Source organism: Schistocerca nitens, chromosome 1 (genome assembly GCF_023898315.1).
Source record: "Schistocerca nitens isolate TAMUIC-IGC-003100 chromosome 1, iqSchNite1.1, whole genome shotgun sequence".
NCBI lineage: Eukaryota > Metazoa > Arthropoda > Insecta > Orthoptera > Acrididae > Schistocerca > Schistocerca nitens.
Genome location: NC_064614.1, coordinates 1185181822 through 1185207083, shown reverse-complemented (window position 1 = coordinate 1185207083; position 25262 = coordinate 1185181822).

Here is a 25262-nt window from a genome sequence, read left to right as displayed (position 1 = left end):
TCTGCAGTTGTGGCAAGCCACATTACCAGGGTGACACAGGGGTTAGAGCATCTGCCTATCAAACAGGATAGCTGGGTTCGAATCCCTGCCTTGGTACAAATTTTCATTCGCAGCTTCAGTCTGCAAACATTAAATTCTTTAGTTTGAGACCTGTCTTAATTGATCAATTTAAACCACTGCTGAATACCTAGATACGTGTCTGTAGCTTTCAGGGATTTGGATTATGAGAAAATTAAGAAAATAGAAAAATATCTAAATGCCATGACAGTGGTATAGTTTCGAGCGTTTTGAATGCTACAGTTGGTGACGAAGCAAAAAGCAAAATTATTAGGTGGTGCGCACGAGGGAAAGTAACGAAGCCGAGCTTATATCAGCTCGCGACTGATTCTGTCTTGTCATGCCAAGCATAAGTTTCTGAAAAAGACGCGATACTCAAAAAAGGCGAAGATATCAGATTACGCTGTGATTAAAACAAAGCTTACGAAGCAGACTCAAGAAATGAATATTATATAGACTATAAATAAAACTAAAATATAAATAAGGAAATAAAAGCGAAAATAATCTTCGAGAATACATCGAGAGCTGCAAAGCGAATCTTTTGATTTAAAAAAAAATAAAAAGTTTTTTTGATTATATTCATTTGTTTCCGCGTCATTTTGACATCGATAAAATAAATAAATCAAAATAGGCGTTATAACGTTGTTAATAATTACTATAAAAATGACAATATTACCTCAACCAGCAGCGAAAATTGACACAGGTGAAAGTGTACAAGCCAAAAGACAAGCATGGAAAGGGCACCAAATGATAAGTCGCATATGTCGAAAACTGTTGCCAAACCGGTCCAGCTCACATGTTTCCAAAAGAACATCTCACAAAAGAGCTCAAATTTATATTAACATAAGGCTATCTCAGACAGCACTCGGTTGCTTCGAATCTAAAACAGAAAAACATACAAGTACACTAAACGATTAAAATTTGCAAACATCGCCACAATAACCTCTAATTAAAGAAGTCACTACAGCAATTTATAAGAAAACGAATAATTCAAAATGGTTGGCGGTTCTTACACTTGGACCGATAAACGAAAGCACAGCATTTAAAAGATAATTTCATGGAAACATGAATACAGGGATGAGACTTTGTAAAGATTCATGTAGAATTTTACTTAAGTTTCTTCTGCCTGGTCCACTGATGAATGAATGCGAAATTTTCATGCTTCACAAAAATTATTCAGATTAATTGACATCCGAACTACACACTCGTCATGTAAAGAAAACAAGGATAGACTTCACTCAACAGATGAAAATACATCACTTGGTAATGACTTTTAAGCTGTTTGTCAAGATAGTGAGGTCTAAGGTTACTGGATTGTTAGATTGCAATTTTGTTAACTAGAAGCATTTTTCATGCTAACATCTCTGCAATCTCTAGTTATTTATTTCTAAGGACTTATTACTTCAATTTCTTGATCAGTTTCTTAATTTAGTATATGTACACAATTTTATCAATGACAACAATCCACCGATAATTATGACAAGGCAGAACATTCCACACTCCTTCGCAAAGAATATCAAGTTTTTTTATCAAATAGGACAGAATGATGTATATATATAAGGCCTTAGGAAGCACTGAATTGTCTGATAACTATGCGGATGCATATAAAAAAAGGTGGTATCGGTCATTTAATATGAGTCCTGAGGGAGGCTGTATCGTTATAACTTCCACAAAACATTCAACAATAACTCAAAATTGTGTTTGCCCTTCGCAAATAGGGTAAAAATAACTCGGGCTTGAACTCTTAATGTATGTGCAGTATTTGTTATTGATGAGGATAATGTGCAAGGGACACTACATCACTAGTACGTGGGTAAGTTCAAAATTTGCTGTCTGACAGGAGGCGTGCACTTTTGGTGACCACTTTGTCCGGATGGCGCAGTGGTCAGCTCATTTGTCTCGCAAGCAGGAGACCTCGGTTCGATTCACAGTCCGGAATAATTTTTCTACTTTCCCCACTGGTATAAATCAATGCTCACTGGGAGCCAATGTCATTAATTCCTTCTTGTCTTGAATTATTAACACGGAATGCTGAACCACATAATTTAAGGCGAATTTAAGTGTCCTTGAAGAAAGTTGAGCGGTGTTCCATGCGAGAACATAAGCTAAATTTTACTCAACGAACCTGGGATTTCGTGAATGCCAACAGCCTCGTAGGCTCTTTATCTACAGGTAACAGAGGTGCTTACCGTTTGCTTGGTACGCTTTAGTTTGACTATAAGTTATTGTGACAGCAAAGCATTCATAACCTGGACAAATAAGAAACGTGCCAATTCCGAAAACCCAACTCCGCGACCAAGAAGGCAGTGGGAAGTAATAATTCTTCAACTGCTGTATGCATACCGCTCCTACAGCCACCGATAACTCGATGAATCGGACTTGCACCCTCGGAGAGTGCTCGCAGTTCCTAGAGAGAACGCCAGTGTCCGTGGGATTAAATGAACTCTGCCAACGACTCCATTTTCTCCCGTGATACGCCGGCAAACAGGTCTTATGGGAAAGCGGAAGGAACCGATTCCAACACGTGGTTGTCTCAGTTACTATTTATGAAAGGTATGATTGAACCGTGAATTTACTTTCAAAATCTTTTCTTAAAGAATTTACTTTATGTACTAGCGATTCATCAACGACATTAACACATTTAATCACACTAGATGAGCGTGTAAATAGTTGCCAGGGAGTAACTGACGAAAATGAAATTACCTTTAACAAATGGGAAATTTATTCATAAAAACCTTTTCAAAAACAGATTTCAAATCTATAAGCAGAAGGCACCTTCGAAATATCAAGCTACAATTTCATTTAGAGGCAGAAACAACAATATTGACAGCTGGAGCCTTCGGGCTGAGAAGCTTGCCGCTCCCTTTCAACACGGCCGTAGTCACGACCGCTCACAACAACCTCTGAAAGACTACACTGTTGCAAATCTGCAATACACCAGATTACTTTAAACTAAAAATTTTAACAACTCACACAAACACAATAACTATGCACCCCGTGAGAGGGATGAAAATGGTACAAACACGAAGAAATTATTTGCCACCGAAAGTGCAATTTGTTTTTAAAAGGGCTCTTACGGTGGAAGGGTGGCAACTTTATAAAAATGAGTATTTAAATAAAACCCATGAAATCCAGACTTACATAAATTGTACAACATGCTCAACATTACACATATACCGTCTCGCAAGATGATAGGCAGGACAAAAACATATGTCAGGAATTCGGCTTTTGCACCTTAATTCTATAAATTCGTTAACACCGAATCCGACAAAAATGACAAACATGCAGCTATTACCGTACGGCAGACCGACAGACAGAACGGCAGCCACTAACTGCCTAACAAATGCGGACAAGAGGCCGACAAGCAAGCTGGGGACGAGAGACTGACCAAGAAAACAAGTAGAATTTAACAAGTAATTGAAACAACATATCTTCAGTCGCTTAACTTCTAATAAACTGCGACTACTGGCTAAGACCTGGCGCAACACCCCCAAAACGCTCTCCCGAACCGTCCGCTGCCAGCCGCTTCAACGGACGCAGGAGGGCGCGCCGAGTTTCCGTCTCACGGCGTCGCAGCTCGCCCCGGCCAGACTAATGTCGTGGGTTGACTCCTGCTGCTCTCGTGTCGGCCTCGAAGCCACTACGCCTCGCTATACGGCGCGGCCACTGGACTCACGTGGCCACCTCACATGCGCCGACGCTCCAGGCGGACAAGTCATCTTGTGTCCCATTGCACGACCGACAAACCGATCGATCCAAACGCCAATGCCCATTGCCTGAGCAAACTCGAGCAGACTGGCGGCCTAACACATACTAGCACTCCGAACGACAGACAGACACTAACCGCCTCACAAATGCGGACGAGAGACAGACCCAGACTATCTTGGCTGACCAACTGACCAGACTCGCCCAGACTGACAGACTGACCTTTGGCGAGGTTTTTTTTTCCTTTATTGAATTTTAATTCCCCGCGAAGGGGGGCGGGCTGGCAGCAGCTTAGTACGCTGTTCTACAGCCTACAGGCTTTTTTAAAAACGGAAGAAGGAAAGGAACAAGAAAAACAGGCGATAAAACGGTGACTTAAAGTGTAAAATGGCGGATAATTGTGGAAAGTTAAAACAGAAAGCAAAGGGGTTGGCAATGTTAATAAAATTACACAGGAATCAGACAAGTAACATAGTAGACACACAATTAAAAAACATGGGGACAGTCTGGTTTCTGTTCGCAAGAGATAAAAAATCACACCCAGCGACAGTATGATGGCCATTCGCAACACTTCCCAAAAGACACACAACACGGAACACTCACTGTAAAACACTGCACGAAATTGTCGGCACAAAGATGACACTCCCTATCCAAGGGCAGATGGAGGGGTGGGACCTGGAGGAGGGGGAAAACAAGGAGGGAGGAGAGGAAAAAATAAAATGAGGGGGGGGGAAACCAAAGGAGTGAGAGGACTCATAAGGGGGGAGACGGGCAGGGCAGATGCGAGAGGGAACGGGAAAAGGCAGAGGAGGGAAATGCAAAAGGACTCAGGGGGAGAAGGGGGCAGAGACAGAGGAGGTGGGGAAAAAAGAGGATGGAAGGGGAGGAGAGGGAGCCTGGGAAAAGAACAGAAGAAAGGAGGGGGAGTGAGGATCAGAGTTGATAGGAGGGATAAATGGAGGGAGAGAGGGCATCATCCGGGACGGGGAGTTGATGGAGATGGTGTGGAGATGGAGGGTAGGGGGGACACAACAGTGAAGACGTGGCAGGGGGCAGGGATGGGAGAGGAGAGGAGCAACCAGGGGGTGAGGCGGATCAAGACGGCGGGAGGTGTAGAGTATGTTCGAGGAATAGGAGCAGATGGGGGAAAGGAATGAGGTCATAGAGGATCCGCATGGGGGATGGGAGGCGTATACAGAAGGCGAGGGGGAGTGCATGACGCTCAAGGATCTGGGGGGGGGGGGGCAGATATCCAGGCGAGACTGGCATATCAGAGGATGGATTAAGGATTTGTAGGTGTGGAGGATGGTACAGGGGTGCAAACCCCATGTCCAGCCAGAGATGAGTTTGAGGAGTTGGAGGAGGTTGTGGGCTTTGGATTGGATGGAGCGGAGATGAGGGATCCAGGTGAGGTGACAGTCAATGGTGAGGCCAAGGTAGGTGAGAGTGGGGGAGAGGCTGACAGGACGGGTGCAGACGGTAAGGGAGAAATCCAGGAGCCGGAAGGAGTGAGTGGTATGACCTACGATGATTGCCTGGGTCTTGGAAGCATTGATTTTCAGGAGCCACTGGTTACACCAAGCGGCAAAAAGGTCAAGGTGATTCTGGAGAAGGCGTTGGGACCGTTGCAGGGTAGGAGCGAGGGCGAGGAATGCGGTGTCATCGGCATATTGCAAGAGGTGTATTGGAGAGGGGGGGGGGGTTGGGGCATATCGGCCGTGTACAGGAGGTAGAGGAGACGTTAGAAGAAAGAGCCCTGGGGTACACCTGCAGAGGGGTAGAAGGTGTGGGAATTGGCATTATGGACGGTAACATAGGAGGGGCGGCGGGAGAGGAAGGAGGCCATCAGACAGATGTAGTTGACAGGAAGGGCGTAGGTTTGAACAGGATACCGGGATGCCAGACATGGTCGTAGGCCTTTTTGAGGTCAAGGGAAACAAAAATGGCAAAGTGACAGGTGTTAAGCTGGAGAGAAAGGAGACGAGTGAGGCGGAGGAGTTGGTCATTGGCAGAGAAGGATGGTCGAAAGCCACATTGGTGTCGAGTCGGAGCTGGTTTCGGCGGAGGTGGTGATGGATGCGCTGGGAAAGGATGGATTCCAAGAGCTTACTGAACACTGATGTGAGACAGATAGGATGATAGGAGGAGGTATCAGATGGAGGCTTGTTGGGTTTGGAGAACATCAGCATATGGGAGGTATTCCACAGGTTGGGATAAAAGCCAGTGGCAAGGATGACATTGTAGAGGACTGAAAGGAAGGAGGGAGGGCAGTGTTTGAGGTGGTGGTAGGTAATGCAGTCATGGCCGGGAGCAATGTTGCGTTTAGTGCGGAGTGCGAGGCAAATGTCCTGTGTAGTGATGGGAGTGTTACGTTCGGATGGTGGTGTGTGGCCCAAGTACTGGAAGCTAGGAGCAAAAGGGGAGGAACAGAGGTATTCGTACGGTCCATGACGTCAGGGAAGAGGGAATAATCAAAGTGGGGATCATCTGGGATGGAAAAAACATCTGAGAGGCAAAGTGGTTGGCCTTACTGAGGTTGTCAGGAAAGGGACGGTCATCAAGGAGGAGAGGGTACTGGAGGATGGGGCGGTTCCCAGTAAGGCGGTGGAAAGCAGACCAATACTTGGAAGAGTTTATGGGCAGCGTGGTGTTGAGTTGTGTACAGGTCTGGCGCCAGGGACGGCGTTTCTTCGCAGTAAGCAGGTTGCGCATGTGTCGTTGTAATTGCCGGTGGCGGGTAAGTGTATCCCGGTCACGAGTGCGGAGAAAAGAGCGGTAGAGGCGGAGGCGGCGGGACTCTCGAAGAAGAAGGAGGCAGGGCGGGCGGTGAGGGTGGATGGCTTTGGTGGGGATATGGGTGGCGACGGCGTCAGACAAGGTCTGGTGCAGGAAAGCAGCAGTGCGAGAGATTTCATCAGGAGACTGAAGGGTAAGGTCGTGGCTGTCAACCTGGGTGTGAATGGAGTCCCGGTAGGCATCCCAGTGGGCATGGGAGTAATCATGGACAAGTTTAAGTTTAGGAGGGATGTCGGGGCGAGGAGCGTTGCGGGGGGGGGGGGGGGGGGGCGACCATTAGAGATGGCGAGGAGAACAGGAGCATGGTCACTGCCAATGAGGTCAATGACATCTGCAGTGATGCGCCCAAGGAGGTTCGGAGAGGCAAGGACCACATCGAGAGTGGTGTTGGATTCGGGTCGGATGTGCTGAGGGAGGGGAAGCAGGTCTCTCTGGAGGGTGGTGATAAACTGAGGCTTTGGCGAGCTTATAGCGCCCCTTAAATGCACGTCAAAAGGCAACTTTTCCCCTTTCGCACCAGAGGGAGACACAAAAGCTGCGATTGCCACAGCGGCGCCACCTCCAGAAACGGAGGGTGACTGCTTCACACTACACGCTGCGGCGCGCTCTTCAAAACAGCAAATTTTTCCACGGCTCAAAGATGGTTGTAAGACAAGGAACGGTGCACGACGAAGAAAATATTGAAATTGGACGAAAATCGGTAGATGTGATGCACATGTACAGGCAAACAAATGATTACAGTTTTAGAAAAACTAGATGATTAATTCAAAAGAAAGAGCTTCACAAATTAATCAGGTCAATAACGCACTGAGCAAGCTCTGTTCCTGATGCTAGCAGCATAGCACTGATTGGCAGAGCTGTTGGATGTCCTCCTGAGAGACGTCGTACCAAATTCTGTTCAACTGGCGCGTTATATCGTCAAAATCTCGAGCTTGTTGGAGAGATCCGGCGACGCTGCTGGCGAAGGCAGGATATGGCGTGATGAAGTCAAGCAGTAGAAACTCACACCGTGTGTGGCCGGCCATTATCTTCCTGAAATGTAGGCCTATGTTGCACGGGTGCCGACAATAACAACCAAAAGGGTTCTGAACGACAGAATTAAGCTGTGTGATTGGGTCGCTCAGGGTCACAGTAGACACGTAGGCTGCCACATCAATGAGCGCTTTTATGACTCATAGTTTGACTTTCTTGATGAAGCAGTTCGTGCCTTTGGGCACCATGTTGTCATAGTTGAGCCGAGACTGGCTCGCGCTGGTGCCGTTTTTCCTTTTTGGCATTTTCTCATCATCACTTGACAGTTGATGGTTGGAGTGCTGACAAGTGAGTTTCAGATTATCTGCCAATTCAGTAAGGCTGGCAACTGATAGGTTATGAATGAGGATCGTATCCGCCTGTACCGCATCAAAACAGCCTGGGGATGACGCAATGAAGCGTCGAAACTGGTAGCGACAATATAAAATAAAATCATAAGGAGGGCTGTAGATGTTTTTATTTTTTGTCAAGGAGTAGAAATGGCTAGCGAACAAGTTAACACAGTAAACAGAAGATAATTGGTATTTCTCCAAGCATATGAAGACTCTTTACAAATAATGCACCAAGAAATAAGTCCAACTATCAATGTCAACAAGGCCGAGGGTCTCTGTACTACGCACGAACGATGAAATCGGAGTCGTAACTGGTCTGGGCAGCATGTGCATCTCGCAGCGAAGACACTCCGATCGCAAGTGGGCTGAGTTGCTGCCACCGTCCGTCCTATACTGTGGCGGAAAAGGCCGCTGAGGCATGGCTCAGCGGATATACTCCACTGGATCCACCGAACCTCGCATGACCGTTAACGGCGTCTGACGGAAGCAAGTAGTATCGTCTAGTGCTGGTACCGACAGGTGATACCACAGCTGTCTGTTGAACTCCTTTCTGAGCCACCAACAACTTTAATAATGCCTAATAAAGGTCATTTTTCTCTCTAATGTTGTAGGTATGGAAATCACTGTTCTTCTCAAATTCTGAAGGATTATTTACTAGCGAATATATGTATTGTGATGGTACAGATAGAATGCCCAGCTCCCTTAAGAGGTACCTTCATGAGGTCAAAAATAGTCGGCCACTTTGTCCTAGCGGTTCTAGATGCTTCATGCCGGAACCGCGCTGCTGCTACGGTCGCAGGTTCGAATCCTGCCTCGGGCATGGATGTGTGTGATGTCCTTAGGTTACTTAGGTTTGAGTAGTTCTATGGGACTGATGATCTCCGATGTCAAGTCACATAGTGCTTAGAGCCATTTGAACCGTTTTGTCAACAATAAATGTTATTCTTATTGCTCACTTTAGTGGGATCAGTACTTTCACTCTTGCCGGATGTATTCCAGTCTCTCTCTTACCCTATAGTTTTTAACCCTCTGCAACTCTCCCTAGTACCATGGGCGTTATTTCCAGATGCCTTAACACTAGTCCTATCTTCCTATCGCTTCTTCTTGCCAGTGCTTTCCATATGTTCCCCTCTTCACCGAATCTGCGGAAAACTTCCTTATTCCTTACCTTGTTAGTACACATAATTTTCAATGGTATTCTGTAGCAACACGTGTCAAACGCCTCAATTTGCTTTTCTTCTGGTTTTACCGTCCGTGATTCACTACCATACAATGCTCCAATCGTACATTATCAGTAATTTCTTTCAGCAAATTAATGGCTGTGTTTGATACTAGTAGACTTCTCGTGGCTAGCAATGCCGTCTTAGCCTGTGCTACTTCGTAATAACAAACTTTGGTGTTAAGTTTCTCCCTATCTTAATTTCTGCTACTTCTCGTGACTTTCGTCTTTTTTCGGTTTACTCCAGGTCGATATTCTGTACTCATAGGATTATTCACTCCATTCAACAGACCCTATAATTCTTCTTCACTTTCACTGACTTTCGTCTTTTTTCGGTTTACTCCAGGTCGATATTCTGTACTCATAGGATTATTCACTCCATTCAACAGACCCTATAATTCTTCTTCACTTTCACTGACTTTCGTCTTTTTTCGGTTTACTCCAGGTCGATATTCTGTACTCATAGGATTATTCACTCCATTCAACAGACCCTATAATTCTTCTTCACTTTCACTGACTTTCGTCTTTTTTCGGTTTACTCCAGGTCGATATTCTGTACTCATAGGATTACTCACTCCATTCAACAGACCCTATAATTCTTCTTCACTTTCACTGACGACAGAAATGTCATCAGATAATCTTATTGTTGTTACACTGATCAGCCGGAACATCATGATTACCTACCTAATAGCCGATATGTCCACACAGGGGCGACGCGTAGTGGGATGGAAGCAATGAGGCCTTGCAGGCCACTGGAGGGAGCTGGCACCATATCTGCACACCCAAGTCACCTAATTTTCGTAAATTCCGGGAAGGGGCCGACGATCTCTGAAGCCACGTTGAGTCAAATCCCAGATGCGTTCGATCGGGATCAGATCCGGCGGTTTTCTGGAACCAGCACAGCAATTAAGACTCGTCACTGTATTCCTCGAACCACGCCGTCACACTCCTGTCCTTTTGACATGGCGTATTATCTTGTTGAAAATGCCGCTTCCGTCAGGCAGTTAACCGTTATGAAGAGGTGTAAGTGGTCTTTAACCAGTGTACGATACTCGTAGCTCGTCATGGCCCTTGCACGAGCCGCACTGCACCGATGGATGCCCACCTGAATGTTCTCCGGAGCGTACTGGAGCCTCCGCCAGCTTGTCTCCGTCCTGCAGGTGTCAAGGAGCTGTTCCCCTGGAAGACCTGCCCTCGACTTGATGAAGAAGGCAACGCGATTCATCAGACATCCAACGCTCTGCCACTGCGTCAACGCCCAGTCCCGATGGTCAAGCGCCCATTTCAGTCGTAGTTGTCTACTTAGTGGTGTTAACATTGGCACATGCGTGAGTTGTCGGCTGCGTACCCCCATCTTTAGGAGTGTTCGGTGCACTGTGTGTTCAGACACACTTGTAATCTGACCAGCATTAAAGTCTGATGTTAGTTGCATCACAGTTTGCTACCTGTCCGCTTTTACCAGTCTGTCCAGCCTACGACGTTCGACATCTGCAATGAGATGTGGCGACCCAACCCCACGAAGACAGGATTTGGTTTCACCTTGGTTTCGCTATGTGTTGAAGACACTCACCGGAGTACTTCTCCAGCGCCCGACAAGTCGTGGAGTTAGCGAAATGCACGTGCCGATCCTCCGGCCCATCACAACCTGCCCTCACTAAAACTGAAATACACTCCTGGAAATGGAAAAAAGAACACATTGACACCGGTGTGTCAGACCCACCATACTTGCTCCGGACACTGCGAGAGGGCTGTACAAGCAATGATCACACGCACGGCACAGCGGACACACCAGGAACCGCGGTGTTGGCCGTCGAATGGCGCTAGCTGCGCAGCATTTGTGCACCGCCGCCGTCAGTGTCAGCCAGTTTGCCGTGGCATACGGAGCTCCATCGCAGTCTTTAACACTGGTAGCATGCCGCGACAGCGTGGACGTCAACCGTATGTGCAGTTGACGGACTTTGAGCGAGGGCGTATAGTGGGCATGCGGGAGGCCGGGTGGACGTACCGCCGAATTGCTCAACACGTGGGGCGTGAGGTCTCCACAGTACATCGATGTTGTCGCCAGTGGTCGGCGGAAGGTGCACGTGCCCGTCGACCTTGGGACCGGACCGCAGCGACGCACGGATGCACGCCAAGACCGTAGGATCCTACGCAGTGCCGTAGGGGACCGCACCGCCACTTCCCAGCAAATTAGGGACACTCTTGCTCCTGGGGTATCGGCGAGGACCATTCGCAACCGTCTCCATGAAGCTGGGCTACGGTCCCGCACACCGTTAGGCCGTCTTCCGCTCACGCCCCAACATCGTGCAGCCCGCCTCCAGTGGTGTCGCGACAGGCGTGAATGGAGGGACGAATGGAGACGTGTCGTCTTCAGCGATGAGAGTCGCTTCTGCCTTGGTGCCAATGATGGTCGTATGCGTGTTTGGCGCCGTGCAGGTGAGCGCCACAATCAGGACTGCATACGACCGAGGCACACAGGGCCAACACCCGGCATCATGGTGTGGGGAGCGATCTCCTACACTGGCCGTACACCACTGGTGATCGTCGAGGGGACACTGATTAGTGCACGGTACATCCAAACCGTCATCGAACCCATCGTTCTACCATTCCTAGACCGGCAAGGGAACTTGCTGTTCCAACAGGACAATGCACGTCCGCATGTATCCCGTGCCACCCAACGTGCTCTAGAAGGTGTAAGTCAACTACCCTGGCCAGCAAGATCTCCGGATCTGTCCCCCATTGAGCATGTTTGGGACTGGATGAAGCGTCGTCTCACGCGGTCTGCACGTCCAGCACGAACGCTGGTCCAACTGAGGCGCCAGGTGGAAATGGCATGGCAAGCCGTTCCACAGGACTACATTCAGCATCTCTACGATTGTCTCCATGGGAGAATAGCAGCCTGCATTGCTGCGAAAGGTGGATATACACTGTACTAGTGCTGACATTGTGCATGCTCTGTTGCCTGTGTGTATGTGCCTGCGGTTCTGTCAGTGTGATCATGTGATGTATCTGACCCCAGGAATGTGTCAATAAAGTTTCCCCTTCCTGGGACAATGAATTCACGGTGTTCTTATTTCAATTTCCAGGAGTGTAGATGCGCGCTTTCCCCATTCTACACATGGATAGCACGGTCGCTGATACTACATGCAATGTACAGGTGTCTGACTAGGAGCCATTCCCCGCCAAGTGTGCTGCTATCTCCTCGACGGGTTTATATCGAAAGCAGGTCGATGTTCATAATGTTCTGGCTAATTAGTGTCTGCCTTCACCATGAATTTGACTCCCATTCTTGAATCTTTCTTTTATTTCCGTCATTGCTTCATCGATGTATTTCGCCCCTGAGCGGTCAGCGCGACAGAATGTCATCCCTAATGGCCCGGGTACGATTCCCGGCTGGGTCGGAGATTTTCTCCGCTCAGGGACTGGGTGTTGTGTTGTCCTTATCATCATCATTTCATCTTCATCGACACGCGTCGCCGAAGTGGCGTCAACTCGAAAGACTTGAACCAGGCTAACGGTCTAGCCGACGGGAGGCCCTAGCCACAAGGCATTTCCATTTCATGGATGTATAGATTAAACAGTAGAGGTGAACATCCCTCTCTTACACCCTTTTTAATCTGATCACCTCTTTCGTGCTCTTCCAATCTTATTATTCCCTCTTGGATCTCGTATCGATTGTATATTTTCATTTATGTCCAAACTTCAAACGTCTTGCACAATTTCACGTTTTCGCACGCTTTTCCTACGTTGACAGATCTTGAACCTTTCGATTTTTTCTTTAGTCTTGCTTCCGTTATCAAGCACAACGTCAGAACTACCTCTCTAGTTGCTCTATCTTCGGAATAGTGTGGATGATATTTTCCGAAATTCCGGTGGTACGTCGCTTGTCTCAAAGTCTCTACACGCCGCCTTGAATAGTCGTTTCCTTGCGATTTTCCACGAAGATTTTGAAAATTGCGATGGAATGTTACCTATCCCTTCCACCTCATTTGATCCCAAGTGTTCCGTAGTCTTTCTTTCTTTTTCATTTTTTAATTCCTGGTTGTAATACTGGATCCGCTGTGTCTTCCACATCGACTCCAATTGCGTCTATTATGTAATCACACTAATCGTCCCCCTCATAGATGCCTTCATAGTACTGTTTCCACCTGATCTGTCCTCCTCGTTTAACAGTGGAATACCGCACAAAAAAAAACAAATAATAGGAAAAGCGCTTGCCAGGCTAATATTCATAGGCTTAATTCTAAGAAAATTTAAGTCATCCACAGAAGAAGCGGTTTACAAAACACTTCTCCGACTGTATCTTCAGCACTGCTCATCAACCTTGGATCTTTTACAGACTGGATTAATAGGAGAGATAGACAAGATATAATGAGAAGTGGTGGATTTCATCACGAGATCGTTTACGGAGCGCGAGGGCGATGCAGAAATGCTCAACAAACTCGTGGCTGACATTGAAAGAAAGGCAATGGGCGTCAAGGAGAGATTTACAATTGAAATAGCGAGAGAGTACTTTTCAGGAAGAATCAGACAACGTATTACTTCCTATTACATATGTCTCGTCAGATGACATTTATTAAATTTCAGAATTTGAATACAGAGGTTTAGAAAGTATCACTTTTCCACTCGCCATTCACAAATGGAGCAGGGGAGGAGAAATCAGTAGGAGGTACGAGAAGTACTCTCCGCCACACGCCACCATTTCACTTGTGGAACATACGCGTGGACGTAGATGTGGAGACCAAGCGCCTACAGTACACTAACAAGCTTTCCTAGTCAGACACCTGCTGTCCCCTGACATTCAGGCAGACCCGCGCACCACTTGTGTCTGTTCTGTTGCAGATGTCCGAGGCGGAGCACTCGCTGCTACTGGAGGCGGCGACGCTGCTGCTGTCGGGCAACGCGAGCCTGGCGGGCGAGGCGGCGGCGCCGCACTTGCGCCAGTCGCTGTCCGGTGCGTGGCCCGCTCTCGCCGCGCTCTACGGCTGCCTGGGCGCCGCGGGCGCCGCCGCCAACGCCGCCGTCCTCTGGCTCATCGCCAAAGGTGAGCCCGACAATCTACGGCACCCTGTAATACAGCACGTCACTGACGGACAAACGCCGGTTAATCGAAAGTGATGAAACTTGCGTTCCCTTGTTTATTAAGTTACTTGCCAATTTTCTTCCGCTAATGTTTAATATTTGGGACACCATTCCTACAAACCTTAAACTTGAACCGTTGCTCTCAGTTCATAATCATTGTCACTCAACGTGTTAGCTGTGATTAAGTTACCCTCTGTGCAAAATCCCACCATGTGTTTTCCGCTTTTATCCTTATTCTTTGAATAAACTCTCACACCAATTTGTTGGTTATGAACTGCAGTAGCACGTCCCTCAGTGTAGTTTCAGGAGCAGTTACACAGAGAAGGAGTCCAAGTTCGAGAACTGTTTATTCGCACACTCAGAACCTCATGAGAACTGAATGCAGAGACCTTCCTGGAACAGGTCCCTCCTAGCATCTAAAACAAACACTTACAGGCTGAAACGCCCAGATAGTGCCACATTAAATTTGAAGCTATGGAGCAGACTTCAGAGTAGACGGTTTAAGATCCTCGGGGGTGACACTTGCTGTAACTCTGGCTGTAGGTTCGTTGAAGATTGGGGCATATTCCCTGCAGGATTGCTTATTAACATCACGCAGAGAGATACCCACACCCCGCATTGCTGCGCAGCACGGTCACGATGACGAGCTGCTTACTAGTTGGCTCGCTGGATGACGTGATGACATTGGACTTTTAATGGCTTCCGAGTATGGCGTGGAAAAGTAGTTTCTCCCGTCTTCAGTGCCTTTGTAGGCTGCCGTCGATGACTGCCTTGCTGAATGGCCACGCCTGCGAGGTAGGCCACAGGAGGCACTGTGACATATGGAGGAATGTCGTCCGGTAAGTGTGTCGGTGGGGGAGGGCGGGGGGCAGGGGAGAGGCGGTGTAACAAGGTAAAAACTGAAGACATTGCAAAAGGGTATAAAATTAAGGGGATTGGACCTGCGTTTGACTCGGTGCCCACTGCAGACTCCTAAATAAGGTACGAGCATATGGGATTGGTTCCCAGGTATATAACTGGCTCGAAGACATCTTAAGTAATAGAACCCAGTACGTTGTCCTCGATGGTGAGTGTTCATCGGAGGTGAGGGTATCATCTGGAGTGCCCCAGGGAAGTATGGTAGGTCCGCTGTTGTTTTCTATCTACATAAATGATCTTTTGGATAGGGTGGATAGCAATGTGCGGCTGTTTGCTGATGATGCTGTGGTGTACGGGAAGGTGTCGTCGTTGAGTGACTGTAGGAGGATACAAGATGCCTTGGACAGGATTTATCATTGGTGTAAAGAATGGCAGCTAACTCTAAATATAGATAAATGTAAATTAATGCAGATTAATAGGAAAAAGAATCCTGTAATGTTTGAATACTCCATTAGTAGTGTAGCGCTTGACACAGTCATGTCGATTAAATATTTGGGCGTAACATTTCAGAGCGATATGAAGTGGGACAAGCATGTAATGGCAGTTGTGGGGAAGGCGGATAGCCGTCTTCGGTTCATTGGTAGAATTTTGGGAAGATGTGGTTCATCTGTAAAGGAGACAGCTTATAAAACACTAATACGACCTATTCTTGAGTACTGCTCGAGCGTTTGGGATCCCACTCAGGTCGGATTGAGGGAGGACATAGAAGAGGCGGGCTGCTAGATTTGTTACTGGTAGGTTTGATCATTACGCAAGTGTTACGGAAATGCTTCAGGAACTCGGGTGGGAGTCTCTACATGAAAGGAGGCGTTCTTTTCGTGAATCGCTACTGAAGAAATTTAGAGAAGCAGCATTTGAGGCTGACTGCAGTACAATTTTACTGCCGCTAACTTACATTTCGCAAAAGACCACAAAGATAAGAGAGATTAGGCCTCGTACAGAGACATATAGGCAGTCATTTTTTTCCCTCGTTCTGCTTGGGAGTGGAACAGGGAGAGAAGATGCTAGTTGTGGTACGAGGTACCGTCCGCCACGCACGGTATGGTGGATTGCGGAGTATTTATGTGGATGTAGATGTAGATAAAATGAAAGGACCATAGGCTATTGAGAGTTTCATAGAGACCATTAGGCACTGATTAACTGAAACAGGGGAGACAGCAAAAGACGAATGGGTAGTTTTGAAAGATGAACTAGTGAAGTCAGCAGAGGATCAAATAGGAAACAAAATCTAGTACAAATCCTGGGAACAGACAAAGTGTGGAGTCGTAAGGCAACGTGGATCAAAATTTTCTTGAGTCCAACTTTTATATTCAAACTAGAAAAAGAAATACGTGGTTAAAGAGCTACATTTACATTTCAAGTTCCTAGTACATGCTTCTTTAGACAAGTTTGTCAGTTTCTACCCCAGTAATGCAAGTATGAAATACAGAAACTATGCTAATACAACTTCACACATATTAAACGAAAGAGTTCTACGTGAGTATGCTCTGAGAACGAAGGGAAAGGGACAAGAACTTACTGAACATGTGGATGGTGACAAATCACTGGTCATCTGTTAACTTAAAATACGTTAAGTCCATGGCACGTGTTCATTATTTTAACACACCAAACCACATCATTGAGTACTCTAAATGACAGCCTGACTCCAAGTAACATCAGAATAAGCTCTTATATGAAATCGAAATACGGCCCAAATAGACACACCCAACTTAATGCTTAGATCGACGTAAATACCATGAAGTAGCTAGCGAATCATTTATTTTCTAATCAAGATTCTGATATGAGAAGAGTAACACGTGACACTGTTATTCTGCCCTAATCATATTACAAAAATTTGACATCGCAGTTTGCACAAAAGCGCCCGTACCCTTCATTACGTTGAGCGCGCAGCGGGCTGCCTGCACAGTGGCAGTAGTCAGTTCGTTGCAGGTGATGTCCCAGAAGCTTGCCCCAAAATTCCACTTTGAAATAAACTGTTACAAACCTCACAAAAACTACGTTGGATGTCTTCCTCCCATGTCCGTACAGTTACGGAAGTATCAAATGCTTTAGCGCAATAGATTTATTCACAAATAAAATAACAGCCATTTCTAAGTGTCACAAATTCAAAATTGTGCTTGTACCTTGTAGAAGTGGATTGGATAAACTAGCTTCATTATTCCTCCCTCCTTACATTGCTGCTGGTATGTCTACTGGGTTTCCTTCCCGATCCTAAAATTAAAGTAAAGTGTTTCACACAAAGCCAAACTGCTGAAATGTCAGAGCCATGTACAGAACTGTGTATAGACCTCATTTGTTCAGACCTTTTAAAAAGTGCTTTCTGGCTGAAGCTATGATTAAAACCATTCCTCTGGAAATGACTGTTGCATCAAGATTATACAGCGTGCCAAAACTCCACACAGAACGACACCACTAGCCCCATTGTCAGTGCCAAAAATGGTTCAAATGGCTCTGACCACTATGGGACTTAACATCTGTGGTCATCAGTCCCCTACACTTAAAACTACTGAAGCCTAACTAACCTAAAGACATCACACACATCCATGCCCGAGGCAGGATTCGAACCTGCGACCGTAGCAGCAGCGCGATTCCGGACTGAAGTGTCTAGAACCGCTCGGTCACAGCGGCCGGCTCAGTACCCTTGGTGCACGCACCAAAAATTTGGGAGTTCGTTGTCCTTACGTCAAAAAGTTGATCATCATATTTCAAAGTCTCTGAAATTCAGATGGTGACTAATATGAAGGTTGGGTTGATCAGATCACCTGATAAGCTTTGTTGTTGTGTCTATATCTATGTACAGTCCACTAGAAGAGTCCTTTAACTCAATCAGTGAAAAGATGGATGTGGAAATGATGAAGCTCTGCCATGTTGTGGTTAGTTTCAACTTTTTTGTCACTTAATGACCAGCTTTTTGAACAAACTGACAGATTGGGTATAGAGACTTTTATAACCCATTGCAAACCTATTTGCGTAATACGTTGAAGCCTGGCCCGTATGAACAATAGATATGTGGAAGGCATAGCCATGACCAGTTCACAAGGAGTGCAGTTCCTGGAACAAATAAATTCATTCCATCCCAGCAGGAAGTAGCTGAAAGAAATGTCCCCTTTCTTCAGTCCATCAGTTTATAAAAGAAATTATGGAACTCTAGAAGACATGGTTTACTGAAAACCCGTACACTCTGACCAGTATCGTTATGCAAAGAGCCTCAGTGTAGTTGGGTCCTTAGTATGTTGTCATAGCATATGCCATCTCAGACGTTAACAGGCTGATGAAAAGATTTGTACGCCCAAAGTCTGTGTACAATGATATCAGTTATTCTGATAAGATTTAACACACCTTGGATTTTGGAACATGGCTGGTGTTGGATCCACCAGAGCTGGCTACCGATGAATGGACGGGTGCTTCGACAGAAATCAGAAATGATTAGCAAATACATTTAATCTGAGGGGCACAATAATTTTACTAACTTGAACAGCAAGTCAGAGAGAGTGCGTTAATGAGAGTCCTCATAGATAGCTACTATAAACTGCTGAGTCTTCGACTGACTCTCTTCTTGGTCATAGACTGGGCGTCTTCTTATCCGTCTGTGTGGGTGTTACGTGCGCGTACAGCCAGAGGTGTGGCTGTCCACGGATTGACGAGTCCGTCACATACTTTACCGTCACCCTCGGGATGCGTTCTTCATGATGTGGCATCGACTCTGTACGACACCACAGCTGGAAGCTCAAGAAGACAGATGTAAGCCGGTTGTTTTCCTTGCCATTCTCAAAAACTGGGAGAATTTTAAAAAGATTCAACTCCAAGACCATTCCACCCACCATCCAAGACTGTAGCGCTCCTTGGTTCTGTAAGGGACAATTTGGGACTACGGAAATATATAATTCCATTGTTCCTGTGGCAGTACTTACATTCACCAGGAAGTTCGTACAGTCCAGGGCAGGCATACAGAACATCGTTGCCAAAAAAAAGCCCCAATAAATAAAAAAGTCCTCTATGGCTGAGAAACGAGGGACACTAGAAGAAGTACGAGAACATGCTAACACCTGCTGGTATGTCTCAGCACTGGGGTTCTGCTCTTAGATTAAATCAGCAAGTAATATCATTAACAGAGACAATGGATTTTCCCTTAAGCAGATCGTGGAATGCCAGTTCGACATTTTAGCTTGACATCTGAAGATAGTAGGTAATTGGTTTTTGTTCCGGCTGAAATTCGCCCGTGGTCTAGGGGTAGCGTCATTGATTCAAAACGTCTTCGGTCCCGGGTTCGATCCCTGCCACTGCCGAAATTTTGATAAATAATCAGCATTGGCGGCAGAAGACTTCCGGCATAAGAAGTCAGCCTCATTCTGCCAACGGCCTTGTCAAAGAGGGCGGAGGAGTGGATAGAGGTTCAGGGCACTCTCTTGTCCTAGGGGTGGGAAATTGCTCCTAAAGGCGGAAGAATCAACAATGATCAACGACATGAGGATGCAGAAGGCAATGGTAACCACTGCATTAAAGACACGTAACGTGTATCCACAGAACATGTGGCCTGTAATTGAAGAAGTATCATGATGATCTCTCCATTGGCAAAAGATTCCGGAATAGTCCCCCATTCGGATCTCTGGGAGGGGACTGCCAAGGGGGAGGTTACCATGAGAAAAAGATCGAATAATCAAGGAAAGGATAACGTTCTACGAGTCGGGGCGTGGAATGTCAGAAGCTTGAACGTGGTAGGGAAACTAGAAAAACTGAAAAGGGAAATGCAAAGGCTCAATCTAGATATAGTAGGGATCAGTCAAGTGAAGTGGAAAGAAGACAAGGATTTTCTGGTCAGATGAGTATCGGGTAATATCAACAGCAGCAAAAAATGGTATAACAGGTGTAGGATTCGTTATGAATAGGAAGGTAGGGCAGAGGGTGTGTTGCAGTGAGCAGTTCAGTGACCGGGTTTTTCTAATCAGAATCGACAGCAGACCAACACCGACAACGATAGTTCAGGTATACATGCCGACGTCGCAAGCTGAAGATGAACAGATAGAGAAAGTGTATGAGGATATTGAAAGGGTAATGCAGTATGTAAAGGGGGACGAAAATCTAAAAGTCATGGGCGACTGGAATGCAGTTGTAGGGGAAGGAGTAGAAGAAAAGGTTACAGGAGAATATGGGCTTGGGGCAAGGAATGAAAGAGGAGAAAGACTAATTGAGTTCTGTAACAAGTTTCAGCTAGTAATAGCGAATACCCTGTTCAAGAATCACAAGAGGAGGTATACTTGGAAAAGGCCGGGAGATACGGGAAGATTTCAATTAGATTACATCATGGTCAGACAGAGATTCCGAAATCCGATACTGGATTGTAAGGTGTACCCAGGAGCAGATATAGACTCAGATCACAATATAGTAGTGATGAAGAGTAGGCTGAAGTTCAAGACATTAGTCAGAAAGAATCAATACGCAAAGAAGTGGGATACGAAAGTACTAAGGAATGACGAGATACGTTTGAAGTTCTCTAACGCTATAGATACAGCAATAAGGAATAGCACAGGTGGCAGTACAGTTGAAGAGGAATGGACATCTCTAAAATACCATCACAGAAGTTGGGAAGGAAAACATAGGTACAAAGAAGGTAGCTGCGAAGAAATCATGGGTAACAGAAGAAATACTTCCGTTGATTGATGAAAGGAGGAAGTACAAACATGTTCCGGGAAAATCAGGAATACAGAAATACAAGTCGCTGAGGAATGAAATAAATAGGAAGTGCAGGGAAGCTAAGACGAAATGGCTGCAGGAAAAATGTGAAGACATCGAAAAAGATATCATTGTCGGAAGGACAGACTCAGCATACAGGAAAGTCAAAACAACCTTTGGTGACATTAAAAGCAACGGTGTTAACATTAAGAGTGCAACGGGAATTCCACTGTTAAATGCAGAGGAGAGAGCAGATAGGTGGAAAGAATACATTGAAAGCCTCTATGAGGGTGAAGATTTGGCGGATGTGATAGAAGAAGAAACAGGACTCGATTTAGAAGAGATAGGGGATCCAGTATTAGAATCGGAATTTTAAAGAGCTTTGGAGGACTTACGGTCAAATAAGGCAGAAGGGATAGATAACATTCCATCAGAATTTCTAAAATCATTGGGGGAAGTGGCAACAAAACGACTATTCACGTTGGTGTGTAGAATATATGAGTCTGGCGGCATACCATCTGACTTTCGGAAAAGCATCATCCACACAATTCCGAAGAAGGCAAGAGCTGACAAGTGCGAGAATTATCGGACTATCAGCTTAACAGCTCATGCATCGAAGCTGCTTACAAGAATAATATACAGAACAATGGAAAAGAAAATTGAGAATGTGCTAGGTGACGATCAGTTTGGCTTTAGGAAAAGTAAAGGGACGAGAGAGGCAATTCTGACGTTACGGCTAATAATGGAAGCAAGGCTAAAGAAAAATCAGGACACTTTCATAGGATTTGTCGACCTGGAAAAAGCGTTCGACAATATAAAATGGTGCAAGCTGTTCGAGATTCTGAAAAAAGTAGGGGTAAGCTATAGGGAGAGACGGGTCATATACAATATGTACAACAACCAAGAGGGAATAATAAGAGTGGACGATCAAGAAGGAAGTGCTCGTATTAAGAAGGGTGTAAGAGAAGGCTGTAGCCTTTGGCCCCTACTCTTCAATCTGTACATCGAGGAAGCAATGATGGAAATAAAAGAAAGGTTCAGGAGTGGAATTAAAATACAAGGTGAAAGTATATCAATGATACGATTCGCTGATCACATTGCTATCCTGAGTGAAAGTGAAGAAGAATTAAATGATCTGCTGAACGGAATGAACAGTCTAATGAGTACACAGTATGGTTTAAGAGTAAATCGGAGAAAGACGAAGGTAATGAGAAGTAGTAGAAATGAGAACAGCGAGAAACGTAACATCAGGATTGATGGTCACGAAGTCAATGAAGTTAAGGAATTCTGCTACCTAGGCAGTAAAATAGCCAATGACGGACGGAGCAAGGAGGACATCAAAAACAGACTCGCTATGGCAAAAAAGGCATTTCTGGCCAAGAGAAGTCTACTAATATCAAATACCGGCCTTAATTTGAGGAAGAAATTTCTGAGGATGTACGTCTGGAGTACAGCATTGTATGGCAGTGAAACATGGACTGTGGGAAAACCGGAACAGAAGAGAATCGAAGCATTTGAGATGTGGTGCTATAGACGAGTGTTGAAAATTTGGTGGACTGATAAGGTAAGGAATGAGGAGGTTCTACGCAGAATCGGAGAGGAAAGGAATATGTGGAAAACACTGATAAGGAGAAGGGACAGGATGATAGGACATCCGCTAAGACATGAGGGAACGACTTCCATGGTACTAGAGGGAGCTGTAGAGGGCAAAAACTGTAGAGGAAGACAGAGATTGGAATACGTCAAGCAAATAATTGAGGACGTAGGTTGCAAGTGCTACCCTGAGATGAAGAGGTTAACAGAGGAAAGGAATTCGTGGCGGGCCGCATCAAACCAGTCAATAGACTGATGACCAAAAAAAAAAAAAAATGCCATGAAATACTATACACGAAAAGCCTACGCAGCCATGTAATTGTTGATGTCGAAATCTTTGCTTTTGGTGGGCTAAACCTAAACGTGTTGTTCTTATGACTTGCTACAAATTTAATATAACAGACCAGTTGCAGCAAGATGCCAGTGGATCGATTGCACTATTAGTACCAATCAGTTGCTAATTTTGCAAGCATTCTAACTCCCAAAGCAAAATGGTTCATGAAATGACTCTCCAAAACTGTAAATAGAAAATAGAATTCCTTTATTCGTAATCATAGTATAAAATAGAGAATTCAGAGCATTGTGGTCAATTCCTCATAACCCGCTACAGTATTAACTCAGTACTCAGAATAAATGTAGCACAAGTTAGCACAATATTGCATAACCATATTCACGGAACTGGTCTTATAATGTGAGAATTCAATCTGAAACAGTAATAGGAATTAAGCCGAAATGTTTCAGGTAAAAACCTAACTTGAGTTGTTAAGTCCCACAGCAGTGAATCAAACTTCTTTAAAGATATCTGCAGATGAGTTACAGAAGACAACTAACTGAGCCCGTTATTTACTAAGAGATACGAGGGCAGTTCAATAAGTAATGCAACACATTTTTTTTCTCGGCCAATTTCGGTTGAAAAAACCGGAAATTTCTTGTGAAATATTTTCAAACATTCCCGCTTCGTCTCGTATAGTTTCATTGACTTCCGACAGGTGGCAGCGCTGTACGGAGCAGTTAAAATGGCGTCAGTAACGGATGTGCGTTGCAAACAACGGGCAGTGATCGAGTTTCTTTTGGCGGAAAACCAGGGCATCTCAGATATTCATAGGCGCTTGCAGAATGTCTACGGTGATCTGGCAGTGGACAAAAGCACGGTGAGTCGTTGGGCAAGGCGTGTGTCATCATCGCCGCAAGGTCAAGCAAGACTGTCTGATCTCCCGCGTGCAGCCCGGCCGTGCACAGCTGTGTCACCTGCAATGGCGGAGCGTGCGAACACACTCGTTCGAGATGATCGACGGATCACCATCAAACAACTCAGTGCTCAACTTGACATCTCTGTTGGTAGTGCTGTCACAATTGTTCACCAGTTGGGATATTCAAAGGTTTGTTCCCGCTGGGTCCCTCGTTGTCTAACCGAACACCATAAAGAGCAAAGGAGAACCATCTGTGCGGAATTGCTTGCTCGTCATGTGGCTGAGGGTGACAATTTCTTGTCAAAGATTGTTACAGGCGATGAAACATGGGTTCATCACTTCGAACCTGAAACAAAACGGCAATCAATGGAGTGGCGCCACACCCACTCCCCTACCAAGAAAAAGTTTAAAGCCATACCCTCAGCCGGTAAAGTCATGGTTACAGTCTTCTGGGACGCTGAAGGGGTTATTCTGTTCGATGTCCTTCCCCATGGTCAAACGATCAACTCTGAAGTGTATTGTGCTACTCTCCAGAAATTGAAGAAACGACTTCAGCGTGTTCGTAGGCACAAAAATCTGAACGAACTTCTCCTTCTTCATGACAATGCAAGACCTCACACAAGTCTTCGCACCCGAGAGGAGCTCACAAAACTTCAGTGCACTGTTCTTCCTCATGCACCCTACAGCCCCGATCTCACACCGTTGGATTTCCATATGTTTGGCCCAATGAAGGACGCAATCCGTGGGAGGCACTACGCGGATGATGAAGAAGTTATTGGTGCAGTACGACGTTGGCTCCGACATCGACCAGTGGAATGGTACCGTGCAGGCATACAGGCCCTCATTTCAAGGTGGCGTAAGGCCGTAGCATTGAATGGAGATTACGTTGAAAAATAGTGTTGTGTATCTAAAACATTGGGGAATAACCTGGTGTATTTCAATGCTGAATAAAACAACCCCTGTTTCAGACAAAAAAGTGTTGCATTACTTATTGAACTGCCCTCGTACAATCACAACTGGATATTTAGCCATTGAGGGACGGAAGTATGATCTCTAAATAGCACGTATATTAAATACAATCGACAGGATAATTCAAAAATAGCAATTACTGTATAAAGCATGATCATAACTACAGTGATCTTACAAGTGTAGTTGCAGGTAACCATAGGAGTTAAGAGTAGCCTGAGAAATTTATAATCCATACTGAACTCACGCAAAGCTAAAATAAAATATATTGAGATAGTAAAAGTTGAATAATGAACGTAAAACATAAAAATTAAAGATAGTCGAGATTACAAATCATAAGTGCCACTGTGTGTAAAACTTACAAATGTTCTTATCAACCAAAGTGTGATGGTTACGTATATCAACTAAAGAAAAAAGAGATAGATGGTTCCGAGAAAATAAGCTGAATAGATGTTAATTAACCAAAATTAAGGGTATATGTGTGGGAAATCTGGCAGGCAGGTTTTTATTATACACATGTACAGACAGGGCGCCTACTACGCGGCCACAGCCATTGCCTATTAGTGATTTTCATGTGGCTATTACAATCATCATACGTACATTAAATTGTGGGAAATGATGAAAGAAGTCACGGGCGTTGTCCGTTATTGAAAGCCTGTTTTCTAAAAGCAGTGCACTAAAATTTGTGCTATGATTTAGTTG